The sequence below is a fragment of the Oncorhynchus mykiss genome, chromosome 7 (genome assembly GCF_013265735.2).
Source record: "Oncorhynchus mykiss isolate Arlee chromosome 7, USDA_OmykA_1.1, whole genome shotgun sequence".
NCBI lineage: Eukaryota > Metazoa > Chordata > Actinopteri > Salmoniformes > Salmonidae > Oncorhynchus > Oncorhynchus mykiss.
In genome coordinates, this window is record NC_048571.1 from 69,492,290 (window position 1) to 69,511,242 (window position 18,953).

Below are 18,953 nucleotides of genomic sequence, written 5' to 3' on the forward strand. Positions count from 1 at the left end.
ATCTTCCCTGTCCCTGCTGAAGGAAAGCAGGCCCAAACCATGATGCTGCCACCACCATGTTTGACAGTAGGGATGGTGTGTTCAGCTGTGTTGCTTTTACGCCAAACATAACGTTTTGCATTGTTGCCAAAAAAGTTCAATTTTGGTTTCATCTGACCAGAGCACCTTCTTCCACATGTTTGGTGTGGCTTGTGGCAAACTTTAAACAACACTTTTTATGGATATCTTTAAGAAATGGCTTTATTCTTGCCACTCTTCCATAAAGGCCAGATTTGTGCAATATACGACTGATTGTTGTCCTATGGACAGAGTCTCCCACCTCAGCTGTAGATCTCTGCAGTTCATCCAGAGTGATCATGGGCCTCTTGGCTGCATCTCTGATCAGTCTTCTCCTTGTATGAGCTGAAAGTTTAGAGGGACGACCAGGTCTTGGTAGATTTGCAGTGGTCTGATACTCCTTCCATTTCAATATTATCGCTTGCACAGTGCTCCTTGGGATGTTTAAAGCTTGGGAAATATTTTTGTATCCAAATCCGGCTTTAAACTTCTTCACAACAGTATCTCGGACCTGCCTGGTGTGTTCCTTGTTCTTCATGATGCTCTCTGCGCTTTTAACGGACCTCTGAGACTATCACAGTGCAGGTGCATTTATACGGAGACTTGATTACACACAGGTGGATTGTATTTATCATCATTAGTCATTTAGGTCAACATTGGATCATTCAGAGATCCTCACGGAACTTCTGGAGAGAGTTTGCTGCACTGAAAGTAAAGGGGCTGAATAATTTTGCACGCCCAATTTTTCAGTTTTTGATTTGTTAAAAAAGTTTGAAATATCCAATAAATGTTGTTCCACTTCATGATTGTGTCCCACTTGTTGTTGATTCTTCACAAAAAAATACAGTTTTATATCTTTATGTTTGAAGCCTGAAATGTGGCAAAAGGTCGCAAAGTTCAAGGGGGCCGAATACTTTCGCAAGGCACTGTACCCCACAAGACATGCCACTAGGGTTCACTTCACAGTCCCTAAGTCCAGAACAGACTACGTGAAATGCACAGACAGACTACATAGAGCCATGACTACATTGAACTCTACTCCACATCATGAGGGGGGGGGGGGGCTTTCCAAAAATATTACTGTACTCCTAATATTCAACAAATAGCATTACTTTTCCCCAAAGGAATAAGCAGCCACAACTCACATTTGCGGACCGCGGTGCAAGAGAGGCAAAACAGATGAATAAATTACAGAGCACATGGGAAAATAGAGTTTCTGATATGATCGAAGAAAAAATAGCCTACATGAAAGTAAGGGAGAGAGAAAACATTGCTGTTTTTAGTTGAAGTTAGTTACAAGTGAAGTGTCCTGGCTTTACATCAGTTCAAAAAATGTACTTGTGACTGGAGCGAATGCCTGGGAGCTACTGTATGTGGGAGAGCCGGGCAGATCAGCTCAATCAGTCCATGCAACTGAAAGACCTCAATTCTGCCAATGAGAGGATTGTATGAAATATTCTGAATGAGTGCATTCTTGTGATTGGACAAAACAGATGAAAAGGAGCTTCATGTCAAATCAAATTTCCATTAGTCTCAAGTGGAATTCTTGTCTCGTCACATTTTCGTAGAGTAAAATTTAAATAAAATTGTAATAGTTATAGATTTTTTTAAAGGGCATCCCATCATAGTTTTAATCAGGAAAAATAGGTTACTGACAATTATTTTTTGTCATAGTTATTGTTGACAAAAATTAACACTGCAGCGTAAACACTAACCTTAAAAACCCCACACCATTTCATGACTTTATTTATAATGGTTTGGGCCACCTGGGACCATCATGTGACAAATACCTTCAAGAACTTCCAGGGAAGCTTCAGGGGACCGTGACACAATGTCGCATGAACGTCCTAAAAACATTCTCGGGGACGTCCCGGGACCAACCGTGAACTAGAAAAAACCTCCAGGGGACCATGACACATGTCCTAAAAACGTCCTTGAGTATGTCCCCGGGACAAACTGGGAACTAAAGAAAACCATCAGGGGACCATGACACAAAAAATGTACTGACATGGTCCTCAGTGACATCCTGGGAACTTACAGGGAAATAGACAAAGGTCCCCCAGAGAACATTCCCTTACGACCATCACACAATGTCCTAAGGACTAGTAAAATGAAAATTCTACAAAGGTCCTGACATGGTCCTCTGTGATGTCCTAAAACTAGACAAAGGTCCCCAGAGAACATTCCCTTGGGACCATCACGCAATGTTCTTAGAACGCTCTCAGAACATCAGAGAGATAACGTTGTGCCGAAACCCTTAAGGGGCCTAATGGGAACTTTGCAGAATGTCCTCAGGACCTTCACTGTTTGCTGGGTTACTGCTGTTCAGTCTTCATGTCAATTAATGCATGCATGAATGTGCATTTATTGTGTTTTTTGCTGTTTATAGTGTGTGAAGTCGTAAATTCTTTGTCAATATATTCTGTCTGTATACAATCTTTATCGCCTATATTCACCATTTCAGTGAATCGAATTCTGGGTATATGTAAATGTCCTTTGCGAATAAAGGTGATTCTGATTCTGAATGTTACATACTGTAGCTATCTCAATCGTTATTTGAAATAATTTTGGTGACTTAACAGCAATTGCTAGCTAGCTAAAATGTAGCTAGCTAGATACAAATCCCCCTAGATACAACCATGTCTCATAGTCAAGGCCTGAGATTTGTAAATGAAAGAGGAATATAATAATATGAATTTAATGGAGTTTCCCATTTTCACATTTAGAGTTTCTGGCACAGCACAGAAATGCCCTTAACCAGACGGTGTGACAAAGGCATTTCCTAACAGACCTGCTAACTTTCTTTGTTGTTATTTTAAGGTTGGGAACCAACATGCAGTACCTCCAGCAGGAAGAGAGGCAAAAAACATTATTCCGCCAGCTCAGGGCCAAGCTACACAAATCACAGCCCTGTGTAATGTTCAATGTAACTGTATTGCTGGACTTCATGTATTTGCATTGTTTAAAAAAAAAATACAAATAAAAATAAATGTATGGTTTAAACATGTCTTTAAATGTTTATTTGTTTAGCTGTTAGTGATAATTCCTCAAGTGTTAATACATTTTTGTTTACATCAAGAAGCCATTATGTATGTTATGAATGACCAAAGGTGTCTGACCTTATAGTAAGTACAGCGTCATATGATACAAGGCATTTATGTATGTGTTATAAATGATCAATTGGGCCCAGCACCGCGTGGTATGGCTCGTTTTTGTAATGTGCACGTTTGTGTACTGAGGAACATGTCACTTGGTTCCAGAAGAAATACACTTTCAATTTCTTTAGGTTGGGGGCTTTCATCAAGGTAAGTGGTTCTTGGGGTAACATCGTCCCCAGGCTATTGCATACATAGCACATATAAGTGTGGGATATCAATCATTCAAGTTGGCCTTAGTGGGAGTGACCATAGAATTCTATAGGAGTGGCCTTACTGATGTCGTAACATTTGCTGTTCATTAATGTGAAGACTGTTACATCATCAAATCAATTCTCTATGTGATTAAACTAATCATGGAATAGTAATTAACTAGGAAGTTGGGGCACCACCGGAAAATGTTGTTTAAAGAGTTGCAATTTCACAATTTTAACTCTCTTCACATATTTTCATATCTTATCGATTACAGTCACTTCATAATGTATTATTACCTCATCAATCATATTCTGAATGTCGCAATCCCTTGAATATCTGCACGAACCCTAGCATAAATTAGCGATATACAAATTGGCTTAAGTATTTATTTACTAACTAATGAAATAATCACACAGAATTATATAAATACACTCACAAGAAGAAGTCCCTAGTGGAAGAAACCGATATGACGGCTTGGTAGACAAATGAAAGGGTTGGGGACAACTCGAGCGGGAAAGCCAGAGAAAAAACACAAATATACAGTTGATAACTACACCCATGGAAATGTTAATACTTTACAAAGAGCTATATAAAGACATTTGATTTGATATGATTTGAACATGCACAGCCGCTTATTTAAAAATAAATTGCAATTTACATATTTACAAGTGTATGCCTTTGTTGTCTCTCGCCGGTCCGTCTGCTGGAGAGAGTTGACAAAATGTCTCTGGTTGCGTTCCCCAGAAGTCCCAAGGACTTTCTTGGTTGTAGTTTTCTCAGCGAGCTCTGGATAATGTCTGTTGTAATGGATACTTCAGACGTACCCCTGGTCGCTTGATAAGGAAATGTTCTCCAGAATGGATCTTTCAGAGTACCGTTCGATCGGTTGCATTTACCAGACTAAAATACTTAAACAGCTGCAGACTGGATAATTGGTCTTTGGTTTGTAGATTTCTTAACCATTTCAGCGTGGGGATGATGGCCACGTTCTCTGGTCTTGTCCTTTGGTAGAGTTGTAGTTTAAACCATTTTACAACATCCGGCTCATGCCTTGGTCTGCTTGGTCTATATAGTGGTAGATTTCTCAACCATTTGTAATGTATTCAGCTGGCGCTGCACGTGATTGGTCTCATGTCACTATTTCTATTTAAATTGCCAACCATTTCCATGCTTTCTGGTCTCATATACATTTTGTCGGAAGTGGGTTTTATACTGGAGTAGAAAAGGGGGCGTTCCATGACGCCGATGTAAATGTCTGTGCTCACAGGTGCATGGCCACTGACTAATCATAAGTTTCTATGAAAAACATAAGTTTACCATTCAACATTTTATTACGTTTACCAGCAAGATTTTTTGAATTACCTGGTTAATTACATAAAAAAATTAAAAGTTATTACAAAAAGAAAACGTATTACATTTACCGGTGTTATTACATTTAACGTTGTTACAGAGCCTATCAAAGAGGAGCTTTAGAGCATCAAATGGAGAAGGATGCGAATCACTGAGCTCTTCCATAACTAATCAGGGCACCCCCAGAACCTTCAAAACATTGATATGGTCACCCCCATAATGTGTTAGTTGGTCTAGTCCTTCCCATAACCTTAACCTTAACCCTTTAACCTAACTCCAAAGCTTAACCCTAACCTTAACCCTAATCCCATTGTGATGGACATCCACAAAATGATTCATACCATACAAAAAGTAACATATCATACTAAATGGAGTTTCTCAGATTTACGTACAGAATTATATGAAATGCTCTGAGACAAGGTTGTTGCACCATGCAGCCAAATACTCTGTCAAGTGTAATTGTAGCCTTGTAGTTCCCAATCTGAGAGGGTTCCATACAGAACAAAGCATTCCACCAATATTCTATCTGCTCTATTTGCCAGTGTAAGACAAAGCATTCCTCTCCCTTCTATCGGTTCTAGATCTAAGATTCTAAGACGCTCTGCAGTGGTGCCATGAGTCACTGAGCAAAACATGCATACGCACGCGCACACACGCACGCGGGCGCGCACACACACACACACACACACACACACACACACACACGCAATACAGACACACAGAGCTCTGAGGGAGGATTGACCCCTGTGGTCAGCCCCTCGTTAGAGGGAGCAGAAGGAGTCTTTGAGCTAGTGGTGGGTCACCGAGACACAGAGACACAGCCAACGGGGGAAAGACAGATGCTCCGGCTAAAGGAGCTAAGCATGCTTAAGCATGGGAGGGCTAACCTTGCCAAGTTTAAAACGAGAGGAACCCCAGTACATCATCAGCAACATGAGAAGAAAGTAAATGTGCACAGCGGTCACACATTGTCCAGGCCTCAGCCTGATCATTGCTGAGGTGGAGGTGATACAGCCTTGCTGGCTTTCACATAGGAAGACAGTGCTGCTGCAGCAACACAGAGATACAAAACTAGAGGGATTCTCAAGGCTCCTCAAGGCTGAGTAGCCTATTCACGCTGTAACAACACTATAGCTAACACCTCAATTTGAGGATTAGCATGGGTCTCCTCACCACAATGCAACACTGTCACCGGCTCACAATGCCTAGATGATAGAGCAATATCCATCTCTACTACCTCTATCTTTGCCTCTTACTGGCCATCCCAGTAAGTAGGCTACTATCACATCATCCTAAAGTAGCAGGCCTAGAAGAAATGCCTGGAACCAAACCCCCACATTCTGGTCTTGATGAGACTTTTTTTTAAACTGTTGGGGAGGTTATTTTCTGCACTGTTCAACCAATCTAGTAAATATGAAGTAGGAGTTAAGACATACTGTCGCATTGTTAACGTCCAAAAGTGGAAGTCAGGCGCTATCTTAAATTTCCCCTGGAAACCTGAATTTATCGTAGTTGTTGGCAACTCTGCTAAGGTTACTATCACACCAACGCAAGCGTGGATGCTTGACTGTTTCTGCACTGAACATTCAAAACATGCTACAGTGTTGCTTTGCCAAATAAACCAGAGCAAAAAAAAAGCATAAACATGCACATTCACCCTCCACTCGCAACTTGTGTACTAACTTCGTAGTACTACGTATTTAATACAACGTACTTTAGAGGTGTTCTGTTGATAGCATGAAGACGCATTGATTTATTATACATTGACTGTGCTGTCGCTCGAGATAAAGAGAAACCCGAATAGGCTATTATGTGAAAAGGTTCATATTAACATTCAACACGAACTGTCTGGAGTGGTGCTCTACAACCTGGGCGCAATGCAGCGAGATACTGTATGTTCAGAATCCTGTATGTTCTTCAACATTATATGAGTCATTTGATATGTACAGTATTAATATGTTGCATGTGCCCTTTCCCTTCAGCACTATTAGCCTACTCTCTTGATTGCGTTCATATTAACTGTGGACTGTTTCCTTCTCCACCTTTCCTCAGTCTACTCTACTTGACACCGCTACTGGGTGAGTCGGATGTGTGTGTGTGCGCGCGCGTGAGCGACAGTGTGCGCCGGTGGCATCAACTATAGGTCATACACCTGCCCGCCAGCCGTTCTCCTAGGCATCGTATGATGAAGGTAGGCTGTGGGTACCCTATATTCACCGGGAGAAGCCGTGGGGTTTCTCCACCTAAAGGTTGAACTAAACTGAGTTTCCCGTCACTTTAGCTGAGATAAAACCAAAACACAAGCTAACGTTTTACTGTTCACCAATCAGGGTGCTGTCAATGGAGCATGAACCATGCCCCAGTTTGATCCGGTAAACTATGGGAATAATCCATGAGATGTCTCCAAACGAGATGGGGAGGGGGGGGGGGGGGGGGGGGGTGTAACTCTAGAAGTATAATCATGCTAAATGGCATATCAGTGCGTATCTCCATCCCACACACAGTTAGTGCGTCTAATGAGGTAAAAACGGAAAACCAAACCTAAACAACCGCTCAAGCGATATCATGCATTTTGAAGCCCCTTCAACGACAGGTAAACACAAGGTTTAATCCGCCCAATTTTTAGTTCAGACTACAAACACATCTCATCTGATAGTGCGACAGATAAATATAAATGCGCATTTACCTACCTCAATTAGCGGAGGAGAGCGAGCGTTTTTATTTCTTTCTCTCTGCTGGCGGAGATGCTGAGATGTGGGTTCACTCCGGCCAGAAGGGATGTGTAGACGGCTGATCATGCGCAAGAGACACACTGATGCAGCCCGCTCAGAACGCCCTGTAATAAAGGAGACCACACGGGATTTTCAGATAATAGAAGCGTCTCTAGCCTCATCTGACAGATCTTTGTTGTCCCTCCCTCTCTCTCTACCTCGCTCTCTCTTTCCCCCCTCTCTCCCTTTCTATCTCCGTTTGTCGTCGCTCACGCTCTGTTTCCTGTCTCCCCCCCTTCTGCGCTACTCAATTTAGTCAAGCTGCAGCCCCTGTCGCATTAGGATGTCCTCTCTCCCTATCTCCCTCTCATTTTCTAAAAGCAGCCCACTTCTTTTTCTTTCGCTGCTATACCCCTTTCCCATCTTTCTCTCCCCCTTCTCTCACCTTCTGTCCTCTTCTCCTCTAGAATGAAACGAAGAAAAACAACGCGCCTGCCTCGCTTTTGTTGCCGGCCTCTCATACGCAGCAGCTACTCATTTTAGAATAGGAGCATCGGTGATTCCCTCCCCTTTCTCCCTTTTTTTCTCCCCCTCGCTGTTTCTCGACCGTGTGTGCTGCGCACCCGCCCCCCATCCCCCATCCCTCCCTTCACACCTCACTAATGAACATCTCATGCCCCAATATGCACACAATGTCATCACGGAGTGGGACCGGCTGTCGCACTGGGTGCTCAAGCGCTCTCCTTAAAATGATTTCCTCCGAATTTATTACACCAGTCTCATCTAGGAGTCTAGGCCTACACACACCTGAGCCCCGCTCCCAGCCTATGGGCCACATTAGGCCGCTGACACTCACAGCACTAATGACAAAAGAACAGGCACAATATGAATTAGAGCCATATATAGCCTAGGCTACATATGACTTCACAAGGAATAGTAACACGCAAAAATACAGTAATAAGACATGCAAGTTTAATTTGAGCACTATTACAAAGCACATCCACACAGGCCTATTGTAGAGATTAACCATAGGTTAAGACAATTAGCGCATACAATACACTATTAGACATGTCTAGACTAGACAGACTAGACAGAGAACTGCAACATAACATATACTGTATATCTTCACGGTTAAGATCACTCATAATACACCCATGTAGATCAGTGGTAGGTGAATTACTTACATGAGTGACACTGTATATGGGACAATTCCTTCATAGGCAAGTAATGGGTCCGTTACTGTGACAACATTCAAATCACCATTGTTGCAGAAAGTCAACATCAAATAATGTGCTAACATGAGTGTAGTTGACATGAACATGTCCAAATTTTTACTTCATCTAATTAACTCTAATAAAAAGACAGGTCATTCATTAAATGTAGTCTGAAATGAGAAAGAAATGAATTCAACCCAATGTCATTTGCAGAATGGGAAAGTGTTGTAGGTGACGGTAGCAGCGGTAGCAAGCATAGTGAGTGAAATGGAGTCAAACTAATTCAGTATGCAGACTCATAGAGTGTATCTACAGTATCAAACAGTGCAGGCCTGAGTCCAAGACTGTCATCTTGGCTGCATTTGAATCTCAGGGAGAGGTCAGAGTGGTTGCTGTGTTATTGTGATATGCTGGAGCTGAAAGAGCGAGAGAGAGAGAAAACACCACCAACAATTTCTTTAAAAAATATATTGAGTATTTCTCTCTTTATACAAATGAAACTACACAATGTGTGAACAATTTAAATTGGATGCTGAGAAGATGAAATAACAGACAATGTAGACATGTGGGCCAGGCTGTAAAACTCTTGTGGGCTATCCATTCATTTTCAGACAAATCATTTAGTTGTTAGAAGTTTTTCATTGGAGAAGTTTATGAAGAAACCTAGAAAAATCTTGTTGATGATCTCTTTTACTGCATGGGGAAATTACTCAATAATATACAAATTGTTTTAGTTGTAATATTTGGTCTACTCAAGGGGCCTAAAGCATGAACACTGTGCAACTATATAAGCCAATTCCTAACAACCCATTGGGATATAATCCATATGAATTAAATCAACACTCAACACAAAAACAGCAGACAATCATATTCATATGGTTGTTACTTTATTAAATTGAAAAAATAAAGAAGCATCCACCACATTTAAATATACCCAAATGTGTTTAGGTCATCTTACTTGCAGCATACACATGATATACAAAAGTATAAATTCAAATGAGTAGATTCAACTTTTTCAGCCACGCCTGTTGCTGACAAGTGTATAAAATCGAGCACTCAGCCATCCAATCTCCATAGACAAACATTGACAGTAGAATGGCCTTACTGGGGAACTCTGTGACTTTCAACATGGCACCGTCATAGGATGCCACCAATCCAACAAGTCAGTTCGTCAAATTTCTGCCCGGCTAGATCTGCCCCGATCAACTGTTAGGGTTGTTATTGTGAAATGGAAACGTCTAGGAGCAACAACGACTCATTTGCGAAGTGGTAGGCCACACAAGCTCAAAGAACGGGATAGCCGAGTGCAGATGCATGTAGCTCGCAAAAATCGTCTGTCCTCGGTTGCAACACTCACTACCAAGTTCCAAACTGCCTTTGGAAGCATAGTCAGCACAATAACTGTTCGTCGAGAGCTTCATGAAATGGTTTACATGGCCGAGCAGCTGCACACAAGCCTAAGATCAGCATGCGCAATGCCAAGAAGTGCTGAAGTGGTATTAAACCCTCCGCCATTGGACTCTGGAGCAGTGGAAACGCGTTCTCCGGAGTGATGAATCATGCTTCACTATCTCGTAGTACGGCATACGAATCTGGGTTTGGCAGATGCCAGGAGAATGCTACTTGCCCGAATGAATAGTGCTAACTGTACATTTTGGTGGAGGAGGATTAACGGTCTGGGGCTGTTTTTCATGGTTCGGGTTAGGTGCCTTAGTTCCAGTGAAGGGAAATCTTAACACTACAGCATACCTCAAATCAAATCAAATCAAATGTTATTTGTCACATACACATGGTTAGCAGATGTTAATGCGAGTGTAGCGAAATGCTTGTGCTTCTAGTTCCGACAATGCAGTAATAACCAACAAGTAATCTAACTAACAATTCCAAAACTACTGTCTTATACACAGTGTAAGGGGATAAAGAATATGTACATAAGGATATATGAATGAGTGATGGTACAGAGCAGCATAGGCAGGATACAGTAGATGGTATCGAGTACAGTATATACATGAGGTGAGTATGTAAACAAAGTGGCATATTTAAAGTGGCTAGTGATACATGTATTACATGAGGATGCAGTCGATGATATAGAGTACAGTATATACGTATGCATATGAGATGAATAATGTAGGGTAAGTAACATTATATAAGGTAGCATTGTGTAAAGTGGCTAGTGATATATTTACATAATTTCCCATCAATTCCCATTATTAAAGTGGCTTGAGTTGAGTCAGTGTCAGTGTCAGTGTGTTGGCAGCAGCCACTCAATGTTAGTGGTGGCTGTTTAACAGTCTGATGGCCTTGAGATAGAAGCTGTTTTTCAGTCTCTCGGTCCCAGCTTTGATGCACCTGTACTGACCTCGCCTTCTGGATGATAGCGGGGTGAACAGGCAGTGGCTCGGGTGGTTGATGTCCTTGATGATCTTTATGGCCTTCCTGTAACATCGGGTGGTGTAGGTGTCCTGGAGGCCAGGTAGTTTGCCCCCGGTGATGCGTTGTGCAGACCTCACTACCCTCTGGAGAGCCTTACGGTTGTGGGCGGAGCAGTTGCCGTACCAGGCGGTGATACAGCCCGCCAGGATGCTCTCGATTGTGCATCTGTAGAAGTTTGTGAGTGCTTTTGGTGACAAACCAAATTTCTTCAGCCTCCTGAGGTTGAAGAGGCGCTGCTGCGCCTTCTTCACGATGCTGTCTGTGTGAGTGGACCAATTCAGTTTGTCTGTGATGTGTATGCCGAGGAACTTAAAACTTGCTACCATCTCCACTACTGTTCCATCAATGTGGATAGGGGGGTGTTCCCTCTGCTGTTTCCTGAAGTCCACAATCATCTCCTTAGTTTTGTTGACGTTGAGTGTGAGGTTATTTTCCTGACACCACACTCCGAGGGCCCTCACCTCCTCCCTGTAGGCCATCTCGTCGTTGTTGGTAATCAAGCCTACCACTGTTGTGTCGTCCGCAAACTTGATGATTGAGTTGGAGGCGTGCGTGGCCACGCAGTCGTGGGTGAACAGGGAGTACAGGAGAGGGCTCAGAACGCACCCTTGTGGGGCCCCAGTATTGAGGATCAGCGGGGTGGAGATGTTGTTGCCTACCCTCACCACCTGGGGGCGGCCCGTCAGGAAGTCCAGTACCCAGTTGCACAGGGCGAGGTCGAGACCCAGGGTCTCGAGCTTCATGATGAGCTTGTAGGGTACTATGGTGTTGAATGCCGAGCTGTAGTCAATGAACAGCATTCTCACATAGGTATTCCTCTTGTCCAGATGGGTTAGGGCAGTGTGCAGTGTGGTTGAGATTGCATCGTCTGTGGACCTATTTGGGCGGTAAGCAAATTGGAGTGGGTCTAGGGTGTCGGGTAGGGTGGAGGTGATATGGTCCTTGACTAGTCTCTCAAAGCACTTCATGATGACGGATGTGAGTGCTACATTCTAGACGATTCTGTGCTTCCAACTTTCTGGCAATAGTTTGGGGGAGGCCCTTTCCTGTTTCAGCATGACAATGCTCCCGTGCACAAAGTGAGGTCCATACAGATATAGGTGTGGAAGTACTTGATCGGTGTGGAAGAACTTGAATGGCTGGCACAGAGCCCTGTCCTCAACCCCGTCGAACACCTTTGGGATGAATTGGAACGCCGACTGCGAGCCAGGCCTAATCATCCAACATCAGTGCTTGACCTCACTAATGCTCTTGTGACTGAATAGAACAAGTGCCTGCAGGAATGTTCCAACATCTAGTGGAAAGCCTTCCCAGAAGAGTGGAGGCTGTTACAGCAGCAAAAGGGGGTCCAACTCCATGATTTTGTACTGAGATGTACAACAAGTACTTTTGGTCATGTAGTGTAGATCATTTTGTCTTCATCTGCTTTTTATATTATATTAAGCCATGACTTGCTTAATGAATTAAGCCGTGCACCCATGTCAGACGACATGTGTATTTGTGGTAAAAGGGTTTCATTCATTTATTTGGCCCTGTTCTGGGAAGTACATTTTTTTCCCCATCGTTCCCGTCTCTTTTTACATGGCTGATGGATGCTCATTTTTCAGACCTAATACCCCTGAGCCTCCCTCGTCACCCATCCCTCACCCGCTCCTCATCCCCTCTCTTTTCCCTGAGTGCTGAGCCTTCAAAGCTTCTCATCCCAAAAACTCTACCCCAAACTGTCTCCCTTCACCATCCAAACACAACTCCAGCCCCTCTCCTAAATCCATTTTGAGAGCTTAGCCCCAAAAAAACCTAACCCCCTCTCCCCTCCTTCTCCTCCCCACCCGCCCCTTGATGTCCAAGCCTTGAACCTTCAAAGATTTGCGCAAAACCTCTCATCCCGTCCACTTTCCTTCCACATCCCCTTCACCCCCTCAAACCCAACCTCACCCCCTTTGTTCAGTTTTGATAACTTGGACCGAAGCCCCTCAGTCTGCTACCTAACACCCCCACTTCTCCCTCACCCCTCCCTCCCTCCCTCCCTCCTCATCCCTCCTGTTGAGAGCTCCCCCCATCCACGCCCTATCCCCACCCCCTCCCCCCACATGCACGCACCCTGCCTGTCTCCCTGCTGTCGTATTAATTTTTATTCTGACTGCTTGGGCCTCGCGATCCTCCACAAATCACCTCCGGCCTGTCACATGTCAGACGCCACCATGGTGTGTCCGCACACAAGCATGTGTGTGTGGGCTGTCTGGGCTGAGATTGGTTAGACAGGGTGACGTGATACAGTAGTCTACATAGTATTTCAGTCATTTAGCAGATGGAGCATACTGGGCTGGGATGGGTTAGACAGGGTGACGTGATACAGTAGCCTACATAGTATTTCAGTCATTTAGAATATGGAGCATACTGGGCTGGGATGGGTTAGACAGGGTGACGTGATACAGTAGCCTACATAGTATTTCAGTCATTTAGCAGATGGAGCATACTGGGCTGGGATGGGTTAGACAGGGTGACGTGATACAGTAGCCTACATAGTATTTCAGTCATTTAGAATATGGAGCATACTAGACTGGGATGGGTTAGACAGGGTGACGTGATACAGTAGTCTACATAGTATTTCAGTCATTTAGCAGATGGAGCATACTGGGCTGGGATGGGTTAGACAGGGTGACGTGATACAGTAGCCTACATAGTATTTCAGTCATTTAGAATATGGAGCATACTAGACTGGGATGGGTTAGACAGGGTGACGTGATACAGTAGCCTACATAGTATTTCAGTCATTTAGAATATGGAGCATACTGGGCTGGGATGGGTTAGACAGGGTGACGTGATACAGTAGTCTACATAGTATTTCAGTCATTTAGAATATGGAGCATACTAGACTGGGATGGGTTAGACAGGGTGACGTGATACAGTAGCCTACATAGTATTTCAGTCATTTAGAATATGGAGCATACTGGGCTGGGATGGGTTAGACAGGGTGACGTGATACAGTAGTCTACATAGTATTTCAGTCATTTAGCAGATGGAGCATACTGGACTGGGATGGGTTAGACAGGGTGACGTGATACAGTAGCCTACATAGTATTTCAGTCATTTAGAATATGGAGCATACTGGACTGGGATGGGTTAGACAGGGTGACGTGATACAGTAGCCTACATAGTATTTTAGTCATTTAGCAGATGGAGCATACTGGGCTGGGATGGGTTAGACAGGGTGACGTGATACAGTAGCCTACATAGTATTTCAGTCATTTAGCAGATGGAGCATACTGGGCTGGGATGGGTTAGACAGGGTGACGTGATACAGTAGCCTACATAGTATTTCAGTCATTTAGCAGATGGAGCATACTGGGCTGGGATGGGTTAGACAGGGTGACGTGATACAGTAGCCTACATAGTATTTCAGTCATTTAGCAGATGGAGCATACTGGGCTGGGATGAAAAGGGATGAATGAGACAAGGTGAGGCGAAGTAGGACATTCATGAGATTCACTACATTCATTTAGCAGATGCTCCTACTTAGAGTGATTTACATTAAGTGTGAATTTATTATAGGCTCTATATTGCAGGGTTTCCCCAAATGTTTTAATTCAGGCACTCCTTCCAGCATTGGGGAACATTGGGAGGCTCCTCTTACAATTCTATACATTTTTCCATGTCTAATGTGAATGATTCATGTGATATTTGATTGAAATCTATGGGCTAATAAACTTGATCTGGACATTTCTGACAAGTTATAAACAGCTCTCTAAGGAATGCAATGACTGGCATGACAAGAGGACAACTGATGACACGCCACCCAATTTCCAAATTGCACTGTGTGCATTCTACGATTAACACTTTCAAGAGTAAGTTTTTTTTGTTTTTGTGGGGGGACCCCCACACTGCTTTGTTCTGCACCGATTAAAAGGTTAATATTGTCAAAGTGTTTTTTCTTGGTAATGCCAACATTACATCTAGTTTTCAAAGTATGTTTTGCTATCCTTTTGTCATGACCGTCCTGTGAGGATCCAAATGGGTCAGGTCAGGGGGGAGAAGGGAGTTGCTGTGTGGGTTGACATCTCACACCCTGTTGTAAATTAAAGGACAGGAGATCTAGGGTCTCCCTCTCCAAATTCACAAAGGAATGTGCTTTGTCTCCAGAGACGTTTTCCCGCCGGAACTCTAACACGCTCTAAAGCGAATACAGGAACAATATTTCTAACATAGAACATGGGGAACTAATGTCATATTGTTGGTTATTTTGTGATGTCATAAAACATGTTATAGAGGAAATACTGTAACTTGAGAAGTATACACACTACATGTACGAAGTCTCCATCCTTGAGCATGAAATATGAAACATTATGAAAGTATTGTTGTTACGATAGGGATGTGATTTTAGGAGTTAAGAGATTATTTGTTTTCTACAAACTTTGCACAGTAAGTAGCCATGCCCCGAGTGGGGTCAGAAAGCATGTCAGCCTGACGGAGCCGTCCCTTTCGAACAGAGTGTATAAAAGGATTGATAAAAAATGTACATTGAGACCAGAGAGGCGTGTAGCTGCAGCTCACCTCCAAAGTGGTTCGAACTTTGACTATCAACACGAGGTAGAGGTGGGAAGTTCACCTCCTGGACAATCATTGGTACATCTGATTAGCTGTCCTAAGTAAAATATCTAGAAAAGAGAATTTAAGTGGGACATTTCAACCACTCTTCAAACCATCCTATTGTACTACTCTTCTCAAATCACTGTGTTCTACTACTGTCATCACTAATGGGAACCGTCGAAATGGCTGGCTAGCCTATCTTCAAAGGAGCATCTTCCAGAGTTTAACAACAGTAGAAGACTGGGGGGGACCCCTTTTGAACAATCAGAGCCTTACAAGTGTGCTACGGAAAGGCCCAACACACTTCCTAAGAAGGCCTGGTACCAACAGAGACACGGCGAACAAAGGCATTTGCACGTAAATACATTCATGATTTCTTACTCCAAACAGGGGGCGGTTTTTGTTCAATGTATATGATTACTGTGAGAGTAGTTCCTAAAATGTATCAAAGATAAGTATCTCTCTCTCTCTCTCTCTCTCTCTCTCTCTCTCTCTCTCTCTCTCTCTCTCTCTCTCTCTTGCAAGGGACATTTTTCTGATGTATTAACTGTGTATGTTTATCTGTGTTACCATTTAGTTAGCTAGTAAATAAATAATTAAAACAATTTGTGTAGTACAGAATCATAAGTAACGCTGGGGATTTTGCAGATGCAAGGAGGTTACAACTGTTCAGAATGATGATATTGTGACGACCCTCCCACTCTGTCTGCCGTATTCTCTCTTTGTTCTTGTTTCCTTATTAGGATGCCGGTGGGCGGAGTTGGGAGGGTCGTCAGCTACATGGGAAACACCTGGGCCCGGTGTGTCCCAGGATAAATAGACCTCTTCCACATTCATGGAGGAGACTCTCTCCATGCAGACACTTTGATCGTTTTTTGTTGTGTTTCTTGGTGGTTTTTGGTTGTTTGTTTTGGCACCTTTCAAAACCCTGCATTATCACATTCATGCATGCAAAACACTCACTTACACTACTGATTACACAAACCATTGTATATTTTCCTTAGTTGCTTTAGTTAATAAATATATTTTGTTACTCCTTATCTCCACGTTGTCTCCCTTTGTTACGGGCTTTGAGCCGGTTCGTGACAATATGATATGAGGTTATCATTAATATGTTGCCTGTTTAATGGATGTGATAGGTAAAGACCTTTTAGAGTTTAATTTGGGAGATAACTCTTTAAGCATCTACTCTCGTGGTGCCCCACATTCCTAATGAGTTAATTGTTACATGATTTATTTAATTGGGTAACAATTAAACATAGTTGATTGGATAAATAACAGTAATCCGATTAATGAAAGCAAAGTCACTACACTTTCTAGGGCAGTTTCTGCCAGCGTTTCAGTCCAACAGCACCTCTGCATCTTTTTCAGCACCTGTGACAAATCAGCATGCCGCAAACTTGACTTGAGGCTTGTCACACAACTGGAAATGTGAAAGATATTCAGCAACTCTGGGAGGAGAATGGATATTAATTAGAATAATGCCTTAATATACTGAACAAAAATATAAATACAACATGCCACAATTTCAAAGATTTAACTGAGTTATAGTTCATATACAGTGCCTTCGGAAAGTATTCAGACACCTTGACTTTTCCCACATTTTGATACGTTACAGCCTTACTCTAAAAATGGATTCAATAGATTTTACCCTCATCAATCTACATACAATACCCCATATCGACGAAGCAACAATTTTTTATCAAATGTATTTCCATATGGGGCGGCAGGGTAGCCTAGTGTTTAGAGCGTTGGATTAGTAACTGGAAGGTTGCAAGTTCAAACCCCCGAGCTGACAAGGTACAAATCTGTCGTTCTGCCCCTGAACAGGCAGTTAACCCACTGTTCCTAGGCCGTCATTGAAAATAAGAATTTGTTCTTAACTGACTTGCCTAGTTAAATAAAGGTAAAATAAATAAAAAATATTTATTTATTTTTGTAAAACATTTTTTGGGGGGGATATCACATTTACATAAGTATTCTGACCCTTGGCCACCCGAGTGGCACAGCGGTCTAATGCACTGCACCACAGTGCTAGAGGCGTTACTACAGACCTGGGTTCATTCCCAACTGGCTGTGGCCGGGAGTCCCATAGGATGGTGCACAATTGGCCCAGCGTCGTCCGGATTAAGTCAGGGCTTGGCCGGTGGGGATTTACTTAGCTCATCACACTCCTTGTGGCGGGCCAGGTACCTGTACGCTGACCCCAGTCGCCAGTTGAATTGTGTTTCCTCTGACACCATGGTGTGGCTGGCTTCCTGGTTAAGCTGGCGGGTGTTAAGGAGCGTGATTAGGCAGGTCATGTTTCGGAAGACGCACCTTTGCCTCTCCCGAGCACTTTGGGGAGTTGCAGCGATGAAACAAGATGAAAAAAAAATGTGCGTAAAAAAAATATTCTAAAAGTATTCAGACCCTATACTCAGTTGATCAGGCTGTTGATTGTGTCCTGTCGAATGTTGTCCCCCTTGTGAGAAGTTGCTGAATATTGGCGGGATCATGTCGTACACGTCAATCCAGAGCATCCCAAACCTGCTCAATCCATGACATGTTTGGTGAGTATCCTGGCCATGGAAGAACTGGAACATTTTCAGCTTCCAGGAATTTTGTACAGATCCTTGCGATACGAGCCTGTGCATTATCATGCTGAAGTGATGGCGGCGGATGAATGGCACGACAATGGGCCTCAGGATCTCGTCATGGTATCTCTGTGCATTCAAATTGCCATTGATTAAATTAAATTGTGTTCATTGTCCGTAGCTTATACCATAACACCACCGCCCCCATAGGGCACTATGTTCACAAGGTTAACATCAGCAAACCGCTTTCCCACAACGCCATACACATGGTCTCTTGTAATGAGGCCGGTTGGATGGACTGCTAAATTCCCTAAAATGACGTTGGAAGTGACTTATGGTGGAGACATGACCTCTCAATTCTCTGTAAACAGCTCTGGTGGACATTCCTGCAGTCAACATGCCAATTGCACGCTCCCTCAAAACTTGAGACATATATGGCATGGTGTTTTGTAACAAAACTGCACAATAGAGAGGCCTTTTATTGTCCCCAGCACAAGGTGCACCTGTGTAATTGTCATACTGTTTAATCAGCTTCTTGATATCCCACAATTGTCAGGTGGATGGATTATCTTGGGAATGGAGAAATGCTTATTACTATCAGGGATGTAAACAACTTTGTGCAAAAAAAGGTTGCTAAATATTATTTTAGTGCATTTGGACATTTTCTGTGATCTT

The 18,953-nt window shown here is 43.1% G+C and overlaps 1 protein-coding gene across 2 annotated transcripts in view; it reads right to left on the reverse strand.

The window, feature by feature from the left end:
- Positions 1-8,039, reverse strand: part of cntn2 (contactin 2) — a 70,637-nt gene extending 62,598 nt beyond the window's left edge. The window contains exons 1-2 of one of the 2 annotated variants that reach the window (XM_036983945.1): positions 7,914-8,039; positions 7,448-7,593 (exon numbers count right to left, since the gene is read on the reverse strand). The gene's annotated coding sequence lies outside the window, so the exon portion shown is untranslated. Of the gene's footprint in view, positions 1-7,447; positions 7,716-7,913 lie in introns of those variants that run through there. The other variant, XM_036983946.1, reaches the window with a different exon arrangement.
- Between the last annotated feature and the right edge of the window lie 10,914 nt (positions 8,040-18,953).